Source organism: Bison bison, unplaced genomic scaffold (genome assembly GCF_000754665.1).
Source record: "Bison bison bison isolate TAMUID 2011002044 unplaced genomic scaffold, Bison_UMD1.0 scf7180017864263, whole genome shotgun sequence".
Lineage (NCBI taxonomy): Eukaryota > Metazoa > Chordata > Mammalia > Artiodactyla > Bovidae > Bison > Bison bison.
Window position 1 is genome coordinate 4,891,744 of NW_011494835.1, and position 21,473 is coordinate 4,913,216.

The 21,473-nt window shown below is 37.2% G+C and overlaps 1 protein-coding gene across 2 annotated transcripts in view; it reads right to left on the reverse strand.

Annotated features, from left to right (window-relative positions):
* Nucleotides 1–21,473, reverse strand: part of BANK1 (B-cell scaffold protein with ankyrin repeats 1) — a 319,221-nt gene that overhangs the window by 53,315 nt on the left and 244,433 nt on the right. The gene's annotated exons all lie outside the window — the stretch shown is intronic.

The following is a 21,473-nucleotide window of genomic DNA, read 5'->3' on the forward strand; positions in this document are numbered from 1 at the left end:
AGCATGTTGAGAAAGAGATGGAGCTTGGTTGCATTAGCATAGATCACATTTTGTTACCAAGAACTCCAAGTGATTATTCAAACAATTTATGCTTTTTTACTTAATAAAACTGATGGAAATGATTAGGCCATTGCTCTACACTTGGTATGTCCCTTTAAAATTTAGAAGTGTTCACATTAAAGCATTATTAAATTTATAACAGACTTGGTGTGCAAGGGTATTTGACTTGCATCATGACTTCATCAATTTGATTTGTTACCCACTTTGGCCAATTAGAGCTCAATGGAATTTATTTTATTTGTTGTTGTTGTTGTTTAGTCAGTCGCGTCCGACTCTTGCCAACCCCATGGACTGTAGCCTGCCAGTTCCTCTGTACATGGGATTTCCCAGGCAAAAATACTAGAGTGGGCTGCCATTTCCTACTCCAGGGATCTTCCCAACTCAGGGATGGAACCAGCAGCTCTGCAAGTCTCCTGTATTGCAGGCAGATTCTTTACCACTGAGCCACTGGGGAAGCCAGAAGCAGCACAGTCTTTGACTTCCATTGAAATCTTGAAACTAAAAAATCTCTTTAATGTTTTTATAGTGAGCTTGATGCAGAAGCTCATTTTCTTTTTTTTTATTGAAGTATTAGTTGATTTGCAATGTTGAGTTAGTTCCTGGTGTATAAAAAAGTGACTCTGTTTTTCATATACATATAACATGTGTTTCACATTCTTTTCTATTTAAATCATATTTTCTCCTTTGTGGACTCAATTAAATGCTAATGTGAAAAGTCATGTAACTTTACTACAGAGATTGACAAGTTGGTTGATGTCTGTATACTCAGTATTAAAAGCATTGTTGATATGGCCATTTTTTGTTTTCAGTTAGCCTGACCTCTATATTTCACTAAGTAGATCAAGAATATATTTCTAAAAATCTATAATATTAAAATCACACCAAGGGAGTTTTTACTAGTTGAGTAACAGGAATGCTTTTCAAAGATTTCAGGAATTATGTGAAAATTTCCTTTATCCTATTCACAAACCTAGACACCACAAGCTCAAAATCAGTCTCTTAATAAAGAGACTGTGGGCAACTGTGTAGGGGTTTATGTGTGTGTGTGTGTGTGTGTGTGTACTGAGGTTGAAACCTAATGGAATAATTTTTACATTATAACTTGAGCTTTATGGCATTTATATAAACAAACACAAAAGCCTAAAAATGTCTTGAAGGAAATGGCTTCCAAATACAAAAAATAGCCAAATTGATTGAGCACTTTCATAATTATTATGTAAAACTGGTATTTTGTATAATCAGGCTATATAAAAAGCAATTGTTTTCTCAGGAATGAAAGGATCTCTAGACTTATTTACACTGAAAAAAATTGTGTCTTTCTAGAATTCTTTACACTTACAATCATATTTACTATGGAAAAATGTGTTATATCTAATGACATATTAATAACTGGTAAAATCAAGGATGGCTCAAAAGTATGATGGCATTCTGATGTCTAAGCACTTTGATACTCTGTTATGTGGTGCAGAGGACAGAGTGGATTTTGAAGTCTTTCCTCACATATTGAGGCCACCTCCAGCCAGTCTCCCTAAGGGGTGACACACAGGGCTGGCAGCTTCTGGTCTCAGATCCATCAGTTCTAACTACAGTTGTAAATTTCAAGCTTGCGCACCTGACCCTTTTAACTACATTCCAGCCCTATATGATAATACTTGTTTCTAATCCATCACAGTTGTGATTGCATTTGTGAGGTACCAGCACCCTTACTGAACCAGGGCTTCCTTGGTTTCTCAGAAGGTAAGGAATCCACCTTCCATGCAGGAAACCTGGATTTGATCCCTGGGTTGCAAAGATCTCCTAGAGAAGGGAATGGCTACCCACTCCAGTATTCTTGCCTGGAGAACTCTATGGACAGAGGAGCCTGGGGAGCTACAGTCCATGGGGTCACAGAGTCAGACACAACTGAGCTACTAACACTTTGACTTTCACTTCATGCATGGTTTGAATTCAGCCATCTTTCACTAAAATGTGAATGATATAACTAAAATCCATTCCTTGCTTAAGGTGGTAGCTGTAAAAGTAAAAATGTTATTGTCATTTACAATTATGGAATCCAAAGTCTGAAAGGAACCTGAACAACTAGTTTATTCTCTTGTTCATACACTGATATAATGCTGAAACTATGTGTCATAATAAAACTGTAATAATTTGGATATTTATCCAACAAGTTTGTTTTTAAATGTGGTCTATGCATAGAGAACAGACTTGTGGTTGCTAAGGGGGAGGAGGGTGTCTGAGAAAAGGACTGGGAGTATGGGGTTAGCAGATTCAAGCTACTATATATAGATGGATAAACAAGGTCCTACTGTATAGCACAGGGAACCATATTCAATATCCTGTGATAAACCATAATGGGAAAGAATATTAAAAAATGTATATTTATGCATAACTGAGTCACTTTACAGCAGAGATTGGCACAGCATTGTAAATCAGCTATACTTCAATAAAAAATATTAAATATAATCTATGGTCTGCACTGTCCAGCCCTCTTTATAAACTGGCTTTTCCTGGTTCCACACTTGTCCCTCTTTTATTCTTACAGAATGTATCCTGTCTGGGAGATCTTATCCACTGCAATGTCTTTAATTTATATCTCTATCATGATGATTCCTAGACATGTAATTTGCTCCAAATTTTTCTGGGGTCTATATTCTAGCATTCAGCAAAGGATACTAGAATAACTATTCACAGAAGCAAAGGAAAAAACCTGGAGGGAGGAAGAAAAATCAGGAGAGACTATACTTTAGATTAAATATTTATGTCCCTTCAAAATTCATATGTCAAAATCCTAACCCTCAAAGTGATTGTATTGGGGGTGGAGGTTTTTGGAAAGTAATAAGATCATGAGGGTGGGGCTCTGATGAATGGGATTAGTGCCCTGATAAAAGAGACCTCACAAAGATTCCTTATCCCTTCCATCATATGAGGACACAGTGAGAAGATAGCTATCCATGAACCAGGAGGAGGGCCCTCGCCAGATACAAGATCTGATGGCACCATGATTTTGGACTTCCCAGCCTCTTGAACTGTGAGAAATATGTGTTTGTTGTTTATAAGCCACCCAGCTTATGATATTTTTGTTAGAGCAGCTTGAATGGCCAAAGACAGAGAATTTCAAGTAATCCTTGCTTCACCAAGGGTAACAAAGGAAAGTTCTGAAAACAGTTTCTAAACATTTTAAATCAAGATCATTGGTGACCCTGAGTAGAGGAACTACAATGGAACTGTGTGATTTCATCCTGGATTGAATCTTGGGGAGTAATATGGGAGTGAAGAATGGAGGGCATTATATATACAGAGTTTCCTTCTAGGATCTATGATGTGAGTAAGGGTTACAGGACAACACTCCTTAAGACTTGTTTTTAAAACAATGAGTTAAAGATGTTACTGAAAGAGTGCATTACTGCAGGTGTTTTTTCTATTCCTATAATAAGAACAAAAGCATATACCAGACATAAATGTAAAGCTTTGCTACTGACAATTATAAACCCTTGAAATCAGTTTTAGTTTCAAAATCCTAAGTTTAAAAAATGTAAACTTCTGTAAAGGAAACACAAAATACCAGTATGTCAGAAATATAAATCATTATGGTGTTTTGAGTACTCCAATTATATCAAATGTTTTAAAAACATGCTTTAATTTGGAGTAAAACTAAATAGAAGCTAAATAATGGATACATTTACATGTTTCCAAGTTGACAGATTGGAGTCAGTGAAGAGGTAGCCAGGTTTACATTTATGTTGACTATTGCTAACAGCCGTCTTTTTTTTTTTTTTTTTTTTCTGAGCTTTTGATAATTTGAGTGAGGGTCAAAGAGAACCAAATGGAAAAATCCAAGCTGAGTAATAAAAGGTTAGCATTGTCATCATCACAGTGTTGCACATGTCATTTATCTAAAAACAGAAAACCAAGTGGTTTCTGAAATCTAAGCCAGAAGCAAACATAAAACACCACTTAGAGACCCAGCAATTTCCCCCAAAGATTATACTCTTCAGTTGTTAGATAATAAGCATTATTTGACAAACGAGACAAAAGACCTCTAAGTTTATATTATCAGAAAATAAGTGTTCTTTGAACAAATTAAATAGAAAGGTTCTTAAAACTTATACTGTTGCTAATCTGTCCTCAGGAGGTGTTTATAAGGCTGGAATAATTTCTAGCTTTGACATATAGAATTAGAAGAGTCAATTCTATTGATCAGAGAATTTAAAATATGAAGGATCAACAGTCAGAAAAGATGAATCATAAATTAATGAAGACACGGTAGAAGAGCAAATAAAATTTCTAGCCTCAAACCTTCAGTTTGAAGGCAGGTAAAATTCAGAAGAGGCTCTTCTTTTGGGGAAAAGTCACTAGAGACAAAGCTGTTATTACTAATTATAAATATATAGATTTATATTTTTTTGATGTGGCAACACACCATAATACTCTTAAGTATTCCCATTTTAAGTTTTACGTTTAAATTGTGGAATGGAACTAGCAACCCCATCAATATCATTTAGTAGCAGAGCAGTATCTCTTAATCACAGAAACCTGTGAGACACATACGTATCCTCAATAAATAATTTTGCTTATTAAAAGTCATTTTCACCCCATCTCAATTTACTAGCTTCCATTCAAATAAGTTACCAGACCTTTACCATTCCCACTTAGTTTTGATGAGTAAGTACATTGACAGGATAGATACTTAGATCTTACCTAAATATAGATCTATTTAAGAAACAGAAGAATATATATTTTTATGTACCAAAAACAACCAAAAGTTTTACTAGATTTGACAATTTAATAATAGAACAAACCTATTGAAAGTAATATGCAGTGCATTTAAGGTAAAAACAAAATGGAAAACTTTTGTGGTAGGAAAAACAACATTGGTATATGTTAAAGAAACATATTTCCCCTACTCTGGCATGTAAAATCAAAATAGAAGAGAATCAATAAAACTAGTAAGTTCACTTTGGGAAAAAAACATCATATTCTTTAGTCCAGAAATCTGAAAGCTTTTAACTTGTAATAGTGAAATAAATTTTATTTTGTGGGGGCCCCAACCAAAACACTAAAGCTGCTACTGTTTCTATTCTAAAATTACTGTAAAAAGAGCTTCATCCCACTTCATTCTGCCACTGAGAAGTGCAAACATCTTGTGAGGCAGTAGCTTAGCATTTTCACGCTTCAAGTGATTTGTTTGGCAGATTTCAGTTGCTTGTGAAAATAATTCCTAATCTTCATATTCATAGCCTAAAGGAAACCAGGGCTCGTCTAATGGAAATCAGGGTGTGTCTGATATCCATTTTCATCTAGAAGTACCTTCATGAGTGTGTAATCTTACATGAAGTTTAGATAAATTAGTTTAATGAAATTTATCTTCAGCTTTACATATCTTCTGAGAAAGATTTTTCTGGTTCTTAATTTAGACAGTTATTCATTTCCAAATAGCAGGCCATGGCATTTGCCTGAAGAGGGGTTTCACAATAGAATATATAAAGTTTAAAATAGCTCCTTAAATTAAAAAGAAATTCCTCTATACATATGGTCAATTTATCTTTGACAGAACAACAAAGGCAATACAATGGAACCAAGAGAGTCTCTTCAACCAATGGTGTTGAAACAAGTGGACATCCACATGTGAAACATCAGTCTAGACATAGACTTTATACCCTTCACAAAGTTAACCCAAAATAGATCACAGACCTAAAAGCAAAATTACAAAACTCACAGACAATAATGGGAAAAACAGACGATTTTGGTTATGGTGATGTCTTTTTAGATACAACACCAAAGCAAGTTCCATGAAAGAAATAGCTGATAACCTGAACATTATCAAAAATAAAAACTGCTTTGTAAAAGACAAACTCAAGACAAACAGGAGACAAGCCACAGCCTAAGACAGAATATCTGCAAAAGATACTTCTGATAAAAGTCTGTTAACAAAATATATGAAGAACCTTTAAAATTCAACAAGAAAATAAACTGATTAAGAAATGGGCCAAAGATCTTATCAGACACCAGAGCAAAGAAGATACACATGTGGCAAACAGGCATATGAAAAAATGATCCCCATCTTTCCCATATGATATTATGGAAACGCAAATTAAAACAACAATGAGATAGATTCCCTGAGGATTCCCAGTCCCTTTGCTGGATCCCCAGATTGATAAGCCTGACATGGGGCCCAGAACCTTCACAGCAGTGGGAAAACTTTGATATTATTGCTCTCCAGGTTGCGGGTTGCTCATCCGGTGGGTATGGGATTTGATTTTATCATGTTTGCGCCCCTCCTACCATCTCATTGTGGCTTCTTTGTCTTTGGACATAGGGAATCTTTTTAAAGTGGGTTCCACTGTTCTCCAGTGGATGGTTGCTTAACAACTAGCTGTGATTTTGGTGCTCTTGCAGGAGGAGATGAGTATACATCCTTCTACTTCACCATTTTGAACTGGACGCTCAGAACACAGATTTTTAGGGCAGTGAATAATACTTGGCAATGAAAATCTTGGATATAGGTTATTATACTTTTGCCTAAACGCACAGAATGTATGACCCCAAGAGTGAATAATAAGGTGAACTATGGACTCTGGGTGGTTACAATGTTATGAAATTAGATTCATCCTTGGTTGGAAAAAAAAAAAAGACAAATCTGGTGAGTGATGTTGATAATGGGGGTGAGTATGTCTGTGTAGGAGCAGGGATATATGAGAAATTTCTGTATCTTGCTCTCAGTTTTGCTGTAAATCTAAAACTTGTCTACAAAATCAAGTCTGTTAAAAATTTAAAAGAAATTCATATGCAAATAGATAGTGGATTTAATGTTATTAATTTTGTCTGCAAGAGCTCCTGAAACTGTTCAGGATAAAACTCTATAGAAACCAATAATGGGTTAGCACATACAAATATTAACATAATGGTTGAATCCCTAGGTCAACTAGCTTTCTAACTATAAATATTCTGTTTAGATATTTGAATCACTTTACATTGTTATGGATCATGTAATTAAAATAGTAAGATAAGGATTGAGGTACTTTAACTGAGATTTGCATTTATGAACAGCTGAACTAAGCGAATGAATAAAAAATTAACAGCTGAGCTAAGTGAATGAATAAAAAATTACATATTATACCCTGTATTTGAGGACATTTGGAAGTTTTATAAAGATATATTCCTCACTAAACCACTGAATAGCTTAGAAATTCATCAAACTAAAGTAATGTCAATTTAGTTTAGGCAAAATGCTATCCCTAGAGAATTGCAGCAATGGCAATGGGGCTGTATTTTTTTATTTACTTATTTAAAAACATTTATTCAGAACTTACTAAATATTAGAAACTAGGCTAGTCTGGGAGCATAATGAAGGATAAGTTAAGTTTAAAAAAAAAACACAGAAAATATCCACATACATATTCATAATACATATGATAGGTACAATGGCATTATTATTAAAAATAATAACATATAATATTTACAATGTATTAGCACTGGTCTGGTGGGCTACAGTCCAAAAGGATCACAAAGAGTCAGACATGACTGAGTGACTGAGCACATACATACACACACACAGAGACACTCGTCTAAGTTCTGTATTATGTTAATTTATTTTAGCCTCAAAACAATTTTATGAGATAGGTTTACTGTTGTAATCCTCACTTAATGACTCAAAAAAAACTTACAGTGGGGTTAAGTAACAGCTAATGTCTCTTATTAGAGGGCTCAAACAATAGGAAAATAAATAAAAAGTGTCTACAAGAAAGAATATGTCGTCACCTAAGATGGCAATGAATCAAGAATCATAGAGATTCACAGAACAGATGCATGCATGCTCAGTTGTTAAGTCGTGTCCAACTCTTTTGTGATCTCATGGACTGTAAATCAGGCTCCTCTGTCCATGGGATTTTCCAGGCAAGAATACTGGAGTGAGTTGCCATTTCCTACTCCGGGCGCTCTTCCTGATCCAGCGGTTGGACTTGTGTCCTCTGCATTGCAGATGGATTCTTTACCATTGAGCCAATAGGGAAGCCCCATCATAGGACAGATAGCTGACAAAATTTTGGAAGAAATGCACAAATTTCAGGGCTGTGGCTGGCACTGGAGACACCTTTGAAAGATGATTAAAATATTTAAAACTGGGGGCTGGGCGTCATGAGCAAAGTAACATAATTAAACGTGGGCTTGGGAAAGCACAGGTTGTGTTTTGGAAACACTGGATCATCCTGCTTGACTAGCAGGTAAGAGCAACAGATGTCTGTTTACCGGGTGCACAGAATCCCTAGTTGCCCAGTTCTGTCTCCTCAGTATTTCTGGCCCTCAGGCCAGGTAGTGGGGAGCCAGGCTGTCTGTCCAGTTGGCCTGTAAAGCATATGCTGAGTACTGTCTTGGCTATTGTCTGAATTACAAGAAAACAGAAGGCCCGCTCTCAGTCCCCACGGAAGAGATGGTCAAAACAGCAATAATGGCCTTTGAAAGCACACACAGATATCATTAAACCATATCACGGCTGTATAGATGCCAATACGTGTGTGTATGCTGAGTTGTGTCCAACTCTATGAGACCCCGCTGACCGTAGCCTGCCAGGCTCCTCTGTCCATGGAATTTTCCAGGCAAGAATATTGGAACACGTTGCCATTTCCTACTCCAAAAGATCTTTCCAACCCCAGAATCAATTTGCATCTCTTGCGTCTCCTGCATTGGCAGGTGGATTCTTTTACCACTGCACCGCCCGGGAAGCCCATAGATGCTGCTAGGGAAGTGCTAATGGGGACAGTGGGGTCAGGGATAGAGGTGGGGAGAAAACACATGCAACCCAGCAAAGATACTCCAGGCTTCCCTTTTCATTTCCTCTCCTGCCGTTGAGAAGCAGGAGACAGCTATGTTTTCACATTTGGCTTGGATACAAATGCAGTGAAAATATCTAATAAACATTTCTTGCGTTCTGAGAAATGAAAAATGAGATGAATGGAGATATGTTCTAATCAGAGAATCTTGTTTTAGGCCCAATCTTTCAGAAGAAAAAAAAAACTGTTGTACGATGAAAATGTTAGAAGTAAGAACATATGGGTTGCACAGTGATATCGTTTGATAACTTAATGGTGTATGTCTCCTTGGTAGCACAGAACAAAAGTGTGTGTGGCTCTTATTCCTTCTAAATCCACCTCAGGGAATGTATACAGTTATCACAAATGGGATAAGAGAGGCAGAGAAGTTTTTAAATGGTTGTTCAAGGGCACTAAATGAAGCCAGTTTCTTCTAATCAGGGTTTTATCCACAACTCTTGAGATACACAAGATACATGACTAGAAGCGCTTCTCTCTATCTTGCTGCCAAAGAATGAGATGCAGATGTCATGATTTAGGAAGGTTTTGATTACAGTGTCTACATTTATAAAGTAATTAATGATTTTCAAAGCAGTTTCACATATATCACCATCTTCATATCAACACTGCAAGTCAGGCACAAGGAGACTTAAGTGAAGACAGATGAAGAGATGGTGGCTTGTCCACAGCTTACAGTGTATAAAGCAGAGATTTAAATCCAGGATAACCCAGGAACTGGGGGGTTTATATCCTGTGGATCCTTGTCAAGTGTTCTTTATATTATGAATATGTTGCTTTTTATTAAAACTATTTGTACCAGGTAAATATGACATTAAAAGAGATGGAGTGAAAATAATATATTTTTGGAAACGAAACTCTTTATTCAATGAAGAAATCGTGTCTGACTGCAGATCAAAGTTCTATAAATGATAGTGAAGTTTAAAAATTTATGTTGGTGGTAAAAATGAAGCCAAAATTCAGAGGCTCTATCTTTGACTAATAGACTATTTTCTAGAGAATGTGAATAGGAGAAAATTATGGAGTTAATCCAAAAAAACCTAGTAATCAATTAAATTCTATTATACAGTTTAGGATGAAAGACGACCTCTATGACTTCAAAATCATTAAAACATAACTCTATTTCTAAAGATAGAAAAGTCTGTATTTTACTGTTTATTTACCAGCAATTGAATTTTCAAGAAAGTAACTCTTTCCAGTGGAGAAACATTTTTATCAGGTAGACTTAACCTGCCTTTTGATAGATGTAATAAAAAGATAAATGAAAGTAAAATTCCACACATTATAGTTATATTTGTTTTATGATAGTACATTTTGTGATAGGAAGACTATAATTGACTTAAAATTGTGGTTTCATATTACCTTGCTTCCCTGGCCCCCATTACCACAGCAGATTTTATATCCATGCTTTCTTTCTTACTTCCTGAGTCTTTAGCCACATTTCACAGATAAGCCAAAGCACTTAGCCACTGGACACTGGTTTATCTCTGCAACACAGTACCAACTTCTGTTTGACTGCCTCTGTAAGCGTTATTATTAACCCTTCCAGTGCAAAGCCTATACAGACAGGTCATTTGCTAAAACAGAGATGTTGGATTTGTGCTTGTTTCTTTTAATCACTTTTATCCGGTCACATAAACAGCCCAGATATGCATTTCCACTTCATCAAATAGTTAACACATGATAAACAGATGTCAGGTTTTATATTTTAGGGGTTGTATTTCTTCATTCTTATTCTTTTCAGACTTGCCTATTAGCTCAATGTTTTCTTTCTTTTCCTTTGACTTTTAAAAAGAAATAAATGAAACCACAGAATGACAGGCTTTTTCATATAATGAGTTAACAAATCTCTACTGTTATCTAAACTCTAGTTTGGTGAGACACTTTCTTTAACCAAATGTAAAGCAGCATGATTTCAGGTGACCCCTATATTATCCTTTTGTGAATCAGAGGATGTGTGGGCCAGGTGTACTAAAGATAAAAATACAGTTCAGAAGGCAATTTAAATAGCTCATATGTTCTGGGAAGATTACTTGTCAGGAAAATCAGGAAAAAAATGAATTTAAAATTATGACATCCTACTCAGATACCTTGTTATATGTGGCTGGGTAAAGAACTCCACTTCACATCTAATGTCCATGTCTTATACAGTAAAACCTATATAAGAAAGCACTGGATATTTTCAACCACGGAAGTGTTCTTTTCATACCTTACCCCATCCTGGAAAGGATAACCTAGATTATTGCATCTTAGGAGGCTGAGACGAAAGATAACTAAGACGAGGAACAGTATCAAATAGTGTAGTGATCTTGGCTCTCGATGCACATTAAATTCCCAGCGGGAGCTTTCACAAACTCCCTATTTCTTGGCCCCATCCAAGACCAACTAATTAGAATAATCAGAAATGGAACCTAGGCTGAAGTATTCATGAAAGGCTCTGCTGAGGATTCTACTCTTCTTCTAGACCCATGAGGACAGTGAATACAAGCACAGATTTAGAATGAGATAGCCTAAATTCATAGTGGCTCCTGACTATTGACTATGAACAAGTTATTGAATCTTTCTCAGAACTAGTTTTTATCTATATATCAAGTACCTACTACTTTGGGTTGTTTCAAGGGTTAGATGAGCTATTTCCTGTCATAGATTAAATACTATTACTGCTATGCACATGCCAAGTCTCAAATTGCAGTTCAGTTCCTATACCCCAATCCCTGATGGCATTCCAAACTTTCATTATAAGATCACCTGCTGAATTAGAACTTTATGTTTTCTTTAGAGGCAGTGCTGTGATTTCTTGAAGCAGCAGAGCAACGTGATTAAGAGCATGGACACAGGAAACAACAGCTAGGTTCAAATCTTGACTACATCTTCTTGTAGCCCTGTGACACTGGTCAAACACTTAATTTTTCTCTCCCTCAATCTGCTCATTTGTAAAATGGGTTACTAACATTATCTGCCTCAGAGGATTATTGTTGGTGAGTAAATGTATTAATATACACAAGATAGATGGGGCTTCCCCAGTGGCTCAGACTGTAAAGAATCTGCCTGTAATATAGGAGACCTGGTTGGCTACAGTCCATAGGGCTGCAAAGAGTTGGACACGACTGAGCACCTAACAAACATGCACATCATGCTGATGATAATGTTGCTGATGTTAGTAGTGAAATCCTTTACTGATGTTTCAACCAAAGGTGTTAATTTTCCAAATCTAACACTGCCCACTGGATCTTTCCATCATTCTTAGCGGTTCTCCCACACCATGTCCACTAGAACTACATTGGAGAATAATGTTTACAAAGATAATTTGAAAGGATATTCTCTGATTTCTTTACCAGTTCACAGATTTTTTTGGAAGTGATAATTCAAATCCATAACCACTTCTTGAAAATGGTCTGAAAGATCATGTTCTAATACTGGTTAACAAGTAGTATCTTCTTTCCATATGCATTTATTTTATTAATGTCTAGGTTGTATATCATATGGTTATATAACACTGATGTTGATATTAACAGAAAAGAATAAGAGAATTCATAAATTACTGCTCTGCTACAGTGCTAAACAAAAAAAAACAATCTTAATGACATCTGTAGAGATCTTGAGTAAAGAGGCATTTGACATTCTCTGATAGTGTTGACTATCCTATTTTTAGCATTTTGTGTTTTTTGGCACTTTAAATCAAAATTTAAGATTTAGAAAAATGCTGTACCAGAGAAACATAATGTAATTCATGAATTTAATCTCTGTTCCCTAACTCTAACTATTAGTGTTTCATCACAACCACAATGCCTATTGAGGAAGCACCTCAGAGTGTCAAGGGTCCAGCTGGAGAGCACAATTAGCAGCCGATGTAAGTGTTTACAACCAAAGCTGGGAGATACTTGTCACAAGGAATTCATCATAACGTATCTCATACCTGACAAAAGGTACATTAATAATCTTTTATTGCTTTCTATGCTTTGAGGGCTTTAATTTTTCAAAAGTCAAAGAAGGTCTTTTCACGTTATTTTTACTTGACCCTTAATGTGCCAAAAGATATACTTTTGGAAATAAATACTATTATGAGCTACTGAAAACACCTCCAGGCAAACACAGGCAACTTATTAACCATGACTTTATGAGACTTCACACATTGCATCTTGTGGAAGGCAAATAAAACCCTTATATCTGTCACTGCCTTTTTCTTAATACTTCACAGCTGCCATCCAAAAAATCCCTCTGCTGAAGCTTCTGGCAATGGCTGGTCTATGAAAGAGAAATGAAATGCAGAGAAAAAGTGATTACAGAGTTATATTTTCCATGGGGTTGCAAATGCAGGTGTCAGGAGCTTCAGTAATGTTCTTTCTTTGTCCTTTGCCAAGTGTGTTATCTCTGGAAGAGACCAACACCAACCTTTCTTTAAACAGATGTGCCTCAGTGGCCAGCCTGAGAACCACTATCTGTGCTGGCGAACTTATGGCCCTGCACACTGGAGGCAGGATCCATTCATGTGTTCATCCATTCAACAAACTGAGTGCCTGCTATGTGCCAGGCCAGGCAGTGTTGAGAATAGTAAGGATATAGCAGTAGATAAAATACTATGAAGTTCCTGCCTCTGTGGAACTTCATTCTAGTGGAGGACAGACAAATGTTGTTTACAAGAACCTGCACCGTGTTTTACGTATAAATTAGTGTAGACTGGGGTAGTTGGGGAGGAGGGTTTGTTCCGAGGTGTTAGTTTGCCTGTGTGTGTTTGTTCAGTCTCTCAGTTGTGTCTAACTCTTTGTGCCCCATGGACTACAGCCCACCAGGCTCCTCTGTCCATGGGATTTTCCAGGCAAGAATATGGGAGTGGGTTGCCATTTCTTACTCCAGGGGATCTTTCCAACCCAGGGATCGAATCCACATGTCTTGCATCTCATGCACTGGCAGACAGATTCTTTATTACTAGAGCAATTTGGGAAGCTCTATAAATTAGTAAACATACAATTATTTTTAAAAAGGTCTTCCTGTAGCTCAAACAGTAAAGAATCTGCTTGCAATGCAGGAGATCTGGGTTCAATCCCTGGGTCAGGAAGATGCCCTGGAGAAGAAAATGGCAAACCACTCCAGTATTCTTGCCTGGAAAATCCCATGGACAGAGGAGCCTGGCAGGCTATAGTCCATGGGGTCACAAAGAGTCAGACACGACTGAGCGACTATTTTTAAAAAGGGACACACTGTCAGAGTGAGATTGTTTATTTTACATAGCTCAAATAGGTCACACATATTTGTACACATATAGCTATGAAATATATACTTATTTGAGTATGAAGCATAGACATTAATGTGCGTATATATTTCCCATCCTCTGTTTTTCCCACTTCACATGCATGCCCTTGCTGGACCTGTCACTCCATCACCATAAGTACACGTGTTCTCTATTCTTAAAAGGGGGTGGACCTCTGTGATCTCCTTGAGTAAGGAGTAGCCAGAAGAGCCTCTGTATGACTTCTGAAGTCAGCCATGAGAATGACACAGCTCTTGCCTGACTTTCTCTCAGGATGTGCACTCTTGAACTCAGTGAAGCAGTCTGTGAAACATGGGCATCCTTACCCATATGGAGAGGAACAGAGCTCAGTGCCCAGCCCAGTGGAGCTCTCAGTTCAGAACACCAATTGCCAGGCATGGGACTGAGCCATTTTTCAACATGTATTCTCCAGTCCTCTTTTGAGCTATTCCAACGGAAATTATTGGAGCAAAGATGAGCGAACTTTTTGGAGCAAAGTTTTCCTACTGAGCCTTGCCCAAATTTCAGATTTATGAGCAAAATCAATCTTTATTATGATCCTAATCCACTAGGTTTTGGGGTAGATTGTTACACAATAATGTATAGCCAGGACAACACATACAATGTGCATAAGTGGTCAACTGAGTGTGCTCTTTTCAACTTTAAGGATTAGATAGCAAATACGAGGAGTAACTAGAGAGGGTCCAGTGATCTGTCCACCGTAGAGAGTAAAAGCAAGAGCACGGCCCTTGTCAGCAGTGTTACACCCTCAGGTTCAATCTGAGAGAAGGTCTGAATATTTTCCCTGAAATGTCTTTGAATGCTGTATTCAGGTTTGCCCAGAAAGGCACTGAACCTGAGGTCAAAATCATGTACTGAAGCTCTACAAGTTAGTGATGTATAACCTTGAACCAGTCACTTAACCTTTAAAAGTCGCTTTATGTGTATGCATATAAACATATACATAATAAAACACGTATTTGTATTAATATTGTCATTCACACAAGATTGCAAAGGTAACAGCAGTAATAACAAATGCTAACATTTTGGGGTCTATATTATGTGGTAGGCACTGTATTATGTGCTTTTCATATGTCATCGTGTGTTCTTAAAACTGTTCAATTTATTATGTATGGTACTAGTATTATCTCCTTTTTCATTGAGGAAAAACCCAAGTTACTGAGAGATTAAGTTACTAGCCCAAGATCAAATATTATTAGAGTGGGATTTAAAAACTTTGTCATTCATGCACACTGATTTTGTCTACGTGCTGTTGTTAAAAAACAAAACCAAAAAAACAAAACAGCAAAACAATAAGTCTTTCAGCTAGCAGAATCAGGGATGTCTTTAACTACTATGAGGCATATCAGTTCAGTTCAGTTCAGTTCAGTCGCTCAATCGTGTCCGACTTTTTGTGACCCCATGGACTGCAGCGCACCAGGCTTGAGGCATATTAAGTGATATATTCATGAAAGGTGTAAAGTTCTGAAAATGAATAAGTGAAAATAGATGAGGATAGGATTATACACACAGAAAAAGCAGAAGTACTACAGGAAATTAATTGAGGAAGAATTTTGGAAAGATTTGATGCTGCTAGCACTGCTCATACCTTCCTAACGTGTGAAACTAAAGAAGAAAGAAAGAAAAAAACAAACAAACAGAAGACTTGTGAGATAGGCAGCCCAAATGCCATATTTTTGCTCTGAAGAGTAGGGCTTCTGAGAGATGGATTGGAAAGCAAACATAAAGGAATGAAGCAAGGGGTGTCTCTCTTGGTTTTGGTGTTCTGATGCCATTACTTAGATAAAATCATTGAGCTTCCACATTTTGTTTCCAGGGCTTTGTGACAGACTTAGCTAGTGATACCCTATCATCCAGTTGGATTTCATGAAGAATGCAGCCCAGTGTTCATCCCTGTTGGTTCCTATTTTATCCTCCCAGGTCTTGGTTCAAACCACTCTGGTCATAGATCTTCTGTTTATGATTTTTATACTCTGTATAGCCTGTACCCTCCTCCCTGGAGACTGACAGTGATCATCTGTGGTTGACTGCCATCCTCATTCTGACTTTTAATTCTTTCTTGTTGTTATGGTTTCTTAACACTTCTCTTATCTTTCACCTCTGTATTATCTGGTGCCTTTAAGGAAGGAAGAGGCAACAAAAGAAAAACCTTGAGTTTTTTAAAGGGACTTCACTACACATTGTTCAAGCTCTCACTCAGATTATGTGACCTCTCCATTGTCTGAGTCTCGGGAATGGACATGTTGCTTTATTCACACAGACTTCAGGGTTGCTCCTTCGATATTTTAGAAATCAGCCATTCCGTGGCTCATGTGTGCCTTTGTTGGGTATTCTACAGGAGTTGGGCTTTCTACCTACTGACTCCGGTATTTCTGTCCTAGCATCAAATGTAGCCATTCACTGGGACGGCTCAGAAGATCATTTAGGGCTTGGTCTAACTTTGGAGGGCTTTGTAGATGGTGCTAGTCATAAGGAATCCACCTGCCAGTGCAGGAGATGCAAGAAATGAGAGTTCGATCCCTGGGTCAGGAAGATCCCCTGGAGGAGGGCATAGCAACCCACTCCAGTATTCTTGCCTGGAGAATTCCATGGACAGAAGACCCTGGTGGACTATAGTCCACGGAGTTGCAAAGAATCGGACGTGTCTGAGCAAATGAACACACACAGACACACACACACACACTTTGGAACAACACCTCCTCCCCAACTACCCCAATCCACAATAATTTGTACACAAAATACAGTGCAGGTTCTTATAAACATTTTCCACGGCTGCTCCCTGTGTGTTAGAACCTATAGTCCAATCAGTTTGCACAGGCAGAAACATGAACATTGTGCTTGTGTTTGCAACTTCCTTTTTCACTACTAAGTCCTTCAAATGCTCAATCCAAAACTTTTGTTAATTTTACTTCCTAAATATTTAAAAAATTTACCAACTCTTTACCACCTTCATGATTGCATGCAGAGGAAATCTCCTCGCTTACCTGAAGCAAAGCCACAGGTATCTGTTTCTTCTCTATTTCTCTTCCTTTTGCACACTTCTACTTTCTTCACCCACAGGTGATCCATACTACAGGGCTTTTCTGGTGGCTCAGATGGTAAAGAATCTGCCTTCAATGTGGGAGACCCGGAGTCAGTCTCTGGGTCGGGAGGATCCCCTGGAGAAGGGAATGGTTACCCACTCCAGTATTCTTGCCTAGAGCATTCCATGGACAGAGGAGCCTGGTGGGCTGCCATGGGGTTGCAAAGAGACGGACACAACTAAGTAACTAACACACACAGAAGAATAATTTTTGTCAAATGAAAATCTATGTCACCTCCCTACCCTCTCACTTAAGACCCTTCAATGATTCTTCAATAGCCTCAGGATAAGAGGATTATACATCAATTACAAGGAAAGCCACATGTCTTGGCTTGACTGGAATAGTCCTAATTTGCTGCAATTTTCAATTTATTTATTTATAGCATAATTATTAGTATCATCTTTTTCACTTTTGAAAGCATAGTAGTTTAGATAATACATTCTATGATTTACCCAGTTTATAAAGTCCTTTGTTGATTTGCCTGTTCAGGATTATTTCCACTTGTTTAAGCCTCTGATTATCTGAGTAATTTTTCTAGAAATATTATTTCTTTCATTTCTGAGTCTTTGCACATTCTAGTCCCACTATATAAAGGGCTTTTCCTGCTTCTTGTCTGGCTCACTATTCCTCATTGTTTAGGTACCCTGAGAAAATGAAAAAATTTTTTCTTCTTCCCCAAGACTAAGATATTGAATCTCTTTTGCATTCCCATAGCTTCCCATATCCAGTTCTATAGTAGCACTGGTTCTACATTATAGTTGTTTATGTATCTGTTTGTTTTACCCACTAAATCGTAAACAGCTTAACATCCAGAAACTGCATTGTCATGCTTGCTGTTGCATCCCAGAGTGTACACCACCCAAGATGCAAGTAGATTCTAGAAAGATATTTCCTAAATGAATGAACAATAAATAAAAGAACAAATCTAAACTCTAGTAGAGTTATCTTGGAAGAATAGCTATATATCCAGGCAATTTAAAAACTGTTTGCTAAAGCATCAATGCTTTATTGATTTCCAACTTCTCTGAAGGAGGGGGAACTCTTTTGAATTAGATAAGCTTCTGTTCCTTTCTAAACGTGGAATACACTATATTCACAGTCTTTTGTGTAACTTTGTTAGGAAACTTCAGCCTTGGCAGGCCAAGGCTGTGAATATTCTAAATGGGAACCAAAACACTCCAAGATTCTTTCACAATACACTTTTTTAAGTTGGTAAATGGAGTAAAGGTATTATTAGAAGTTGTTATTTTCTATTTGTCAGTGGTAGACATAGTTAACAATCCATTTTGAGCCTCACTTTAACTAAAGAGAACATTTAGTGAGTGATTCATAGATTCTTGGAAGACTGTGATTTAAAACAAAATTATATAAACCTCAAGATATATGTGTAAGTAAGATAACAAAAGTTGAGATAGACTGTAGTAAGAACTTCTTGCTATTGGATGAATTTACTCATCAAAATATAAACAACTGGATTCTATATCTCAAATGAATCTAATCTTAAAAGAAATACTTTTGCTTAGCAAATTAGGAATAAACATAATGGTCATAAACTGACAAAATATATCAATACTAATAAAAACCCTATAGAAAACATCACAAAAGTTTGAAATACAATGGCACAAAACATGTCTTCTTGCTATCACTACTTCATTCAAGACTGACTGTTGATCTCAGCAAAACAAAGCAAGGAAAAATTAAAACATTGAGATTAATAAGAATGCTTATAAAATTACTGCATGCAAAATTGATAAAATGATCAATTGCATTTATATATGCCACTGATAAAGAAAAAATGAAACAAATACATAAACAACTATAATATAGAACCAGTGCTACTATAGAACTGGATATGGGAAACTATGGGAATGCAAAAGAGATTCAATATCTTAGTCTTGGGGAAGAAGAAAAATTTTTTTCATTTTCTCAGAGTACCTAAACAATGAGGAATAGTGAGCCAGACAAGAAGCAGGAAAAGCCCTTCATATAATGGGACTAGATACCATTAGATACTATTTAAATGGGACTAGATACCATTAGATACCATTTAAATACCATCAAAATATTGAGCATTTAGGAATACATCTAAAAACACATGTGCAAGGACTTCATGGTAAAAATTATGTCTTTAATTAAATATGTCATAAAAGATCTAAATAAATGTAGACATGATCATATGCCATTGATTAATTACACAAGTGGGCCCAACTCTTTATATCGATGCCTTTGCCATTTTATTCTGCAGTTCCTCTCTATACAGAGGTAATGTCTATTTCACTGTTGATACTAAGTTCAGAAATGGAATCAGTTGTGGCCAATGCTGTGCATAGTAGGTTGATCATTGATTTTCCAGTGCCCTCCATGTCCTAATCCCTAGAACCTATGACTATTGTCACCTTTTATGGCAAAAGGACTTTACAGATTTGATTAAATTAAATATCTGGAACTTGGGAGGTTTTCCTGGATTATCTGGGTAGGCATGATAAAATAAAGGGGGAAGGTGATATGAAAGTGGAATTATAGAAAGGTTTAAAGAGGCTACATTGCTGGCTTTAAGATGGAGAAAGGGAGCATGAGCCAAGAAAAGCAAGGGTGGAGGCGACCTCTAGAAAGTGCAAAAGACAAGGAAACAGCTTATCCGCTGGAGCCCAAAGGAAAAAACAAAAAACAGCCCTGCCAAAATCTTGACTTTAGCCCAGTGAAACTTATTTCAGACTTCTGACCTCCAGAACAATAAGCAGATAAATCTGTGTTGTTTGAAACCACCAAGTTTGCACTAATTCGTTATAGCATACATAGGAAATAAATTTAGTGAGTAAGCAGACTGACACACGCAGAGGCTTGAAAAAGTACATGTCTGCCATTGTTACGAGATACAGTTCTGGTTAGTCAGTTAGAGAACTTTACAAAAACGAATTCAGCAAAATAGCTCTAAACTGAAAGTCAAGAGTTTTGGTACTGACAGTGTTCCATGGAGAGTCCAGTAAAAGTGATGGATAAACTGTGGCATTTCACAACAAAATTTGGGACAACAGTGGAAACTAGAAGATAATGTTGCAGCTTCTTAAAATTTCTAGGAGAAAATAATTTGTAAACTAGTTTTTTATATCTAGCTATCTTATTAAGGGTGAGCTTGAAATATATCAATAGATACTTCCAGCTCTGTGATTGTCAAAATACTGTACATTCCATGCACCTTTTCTCAAAGAACGTGCTTTTTAAAATATGGAAACAAGAATATATGAGATCAAGGAAAAAGAGAATTCGAACATGAGAGCTAATGAGAACCCAAGGATAGCAAAGCTGGGAGAATGTGAATGGATTTGGAGGGTTCTCAGAGCATATTAAAACAGAATGGCTCAGTAACAGATCAAATTGATAGATTATCTGATGATTTTGAATATACTGAGTTGAGACTTACATTTGTGTCAGAGGGTTTGGACATGAATCAGTGATAGGGATGCAGGCTAGTAAGTGAGCAAACAACAGCAATGAAAACTAGGTCATACTAACTCCAGGGAGGAAATTTTGAATAGATATGAAATGTAGTAATTGCTCTCTGGATGGTTCAGCTGCAAATATTATTTAAATAATTACAAAATGTAAGAGCTAACGTGTTAGAAGCTTCAGTTCAGTTCAGTTTAGTTCAGTTCAGTCACTCAATTGTGTCTGACTCTTTGCGACCCCATGAAACGCAGCACGCCAGGCCTCCCTGTCCATCACCAACTCCCGGAGTTCACTCAGACTCACGTCCATCGAGTCGGTGATGCCATCCAGCCATCTCATCCTCTGTCGTCCCCTTCTCCTCTTGCCCCCAATCCCTCCTAGCATCAGAGTCTTTTCCAATGAGTCAACTCTTCACATGAGGTGGCCAAAGTACTGGAGTTTCAGCTTTAGCATTACTTCTTCCAAAGAAATCCCAGGGATGATCTCCTTCAGAATGGACTGGTTGGATCTCCTTGCAGTCCAAGGGACTCTCAAGAGTCTTCTCCAACACCACAGTTCAAAAGCATCAATTCTTCGGCGCTCAGCTTTCTTCCAGTCCAACTCTCACATCCATACATGACCCACTAGAAAAACCATAGCCTTGAATAGATGGACCTTTGTTGGCAAAGTAATGTCTCTGCTTTTCAATATGCTATCTAGGTTGGTCATAAGTATCCAACTCTGCAACCACGTGGACTGTAGCCTGCCAGGCTCCTCTGCCCATGGAATTCTCCAGGAAAGGATACTGGAGGG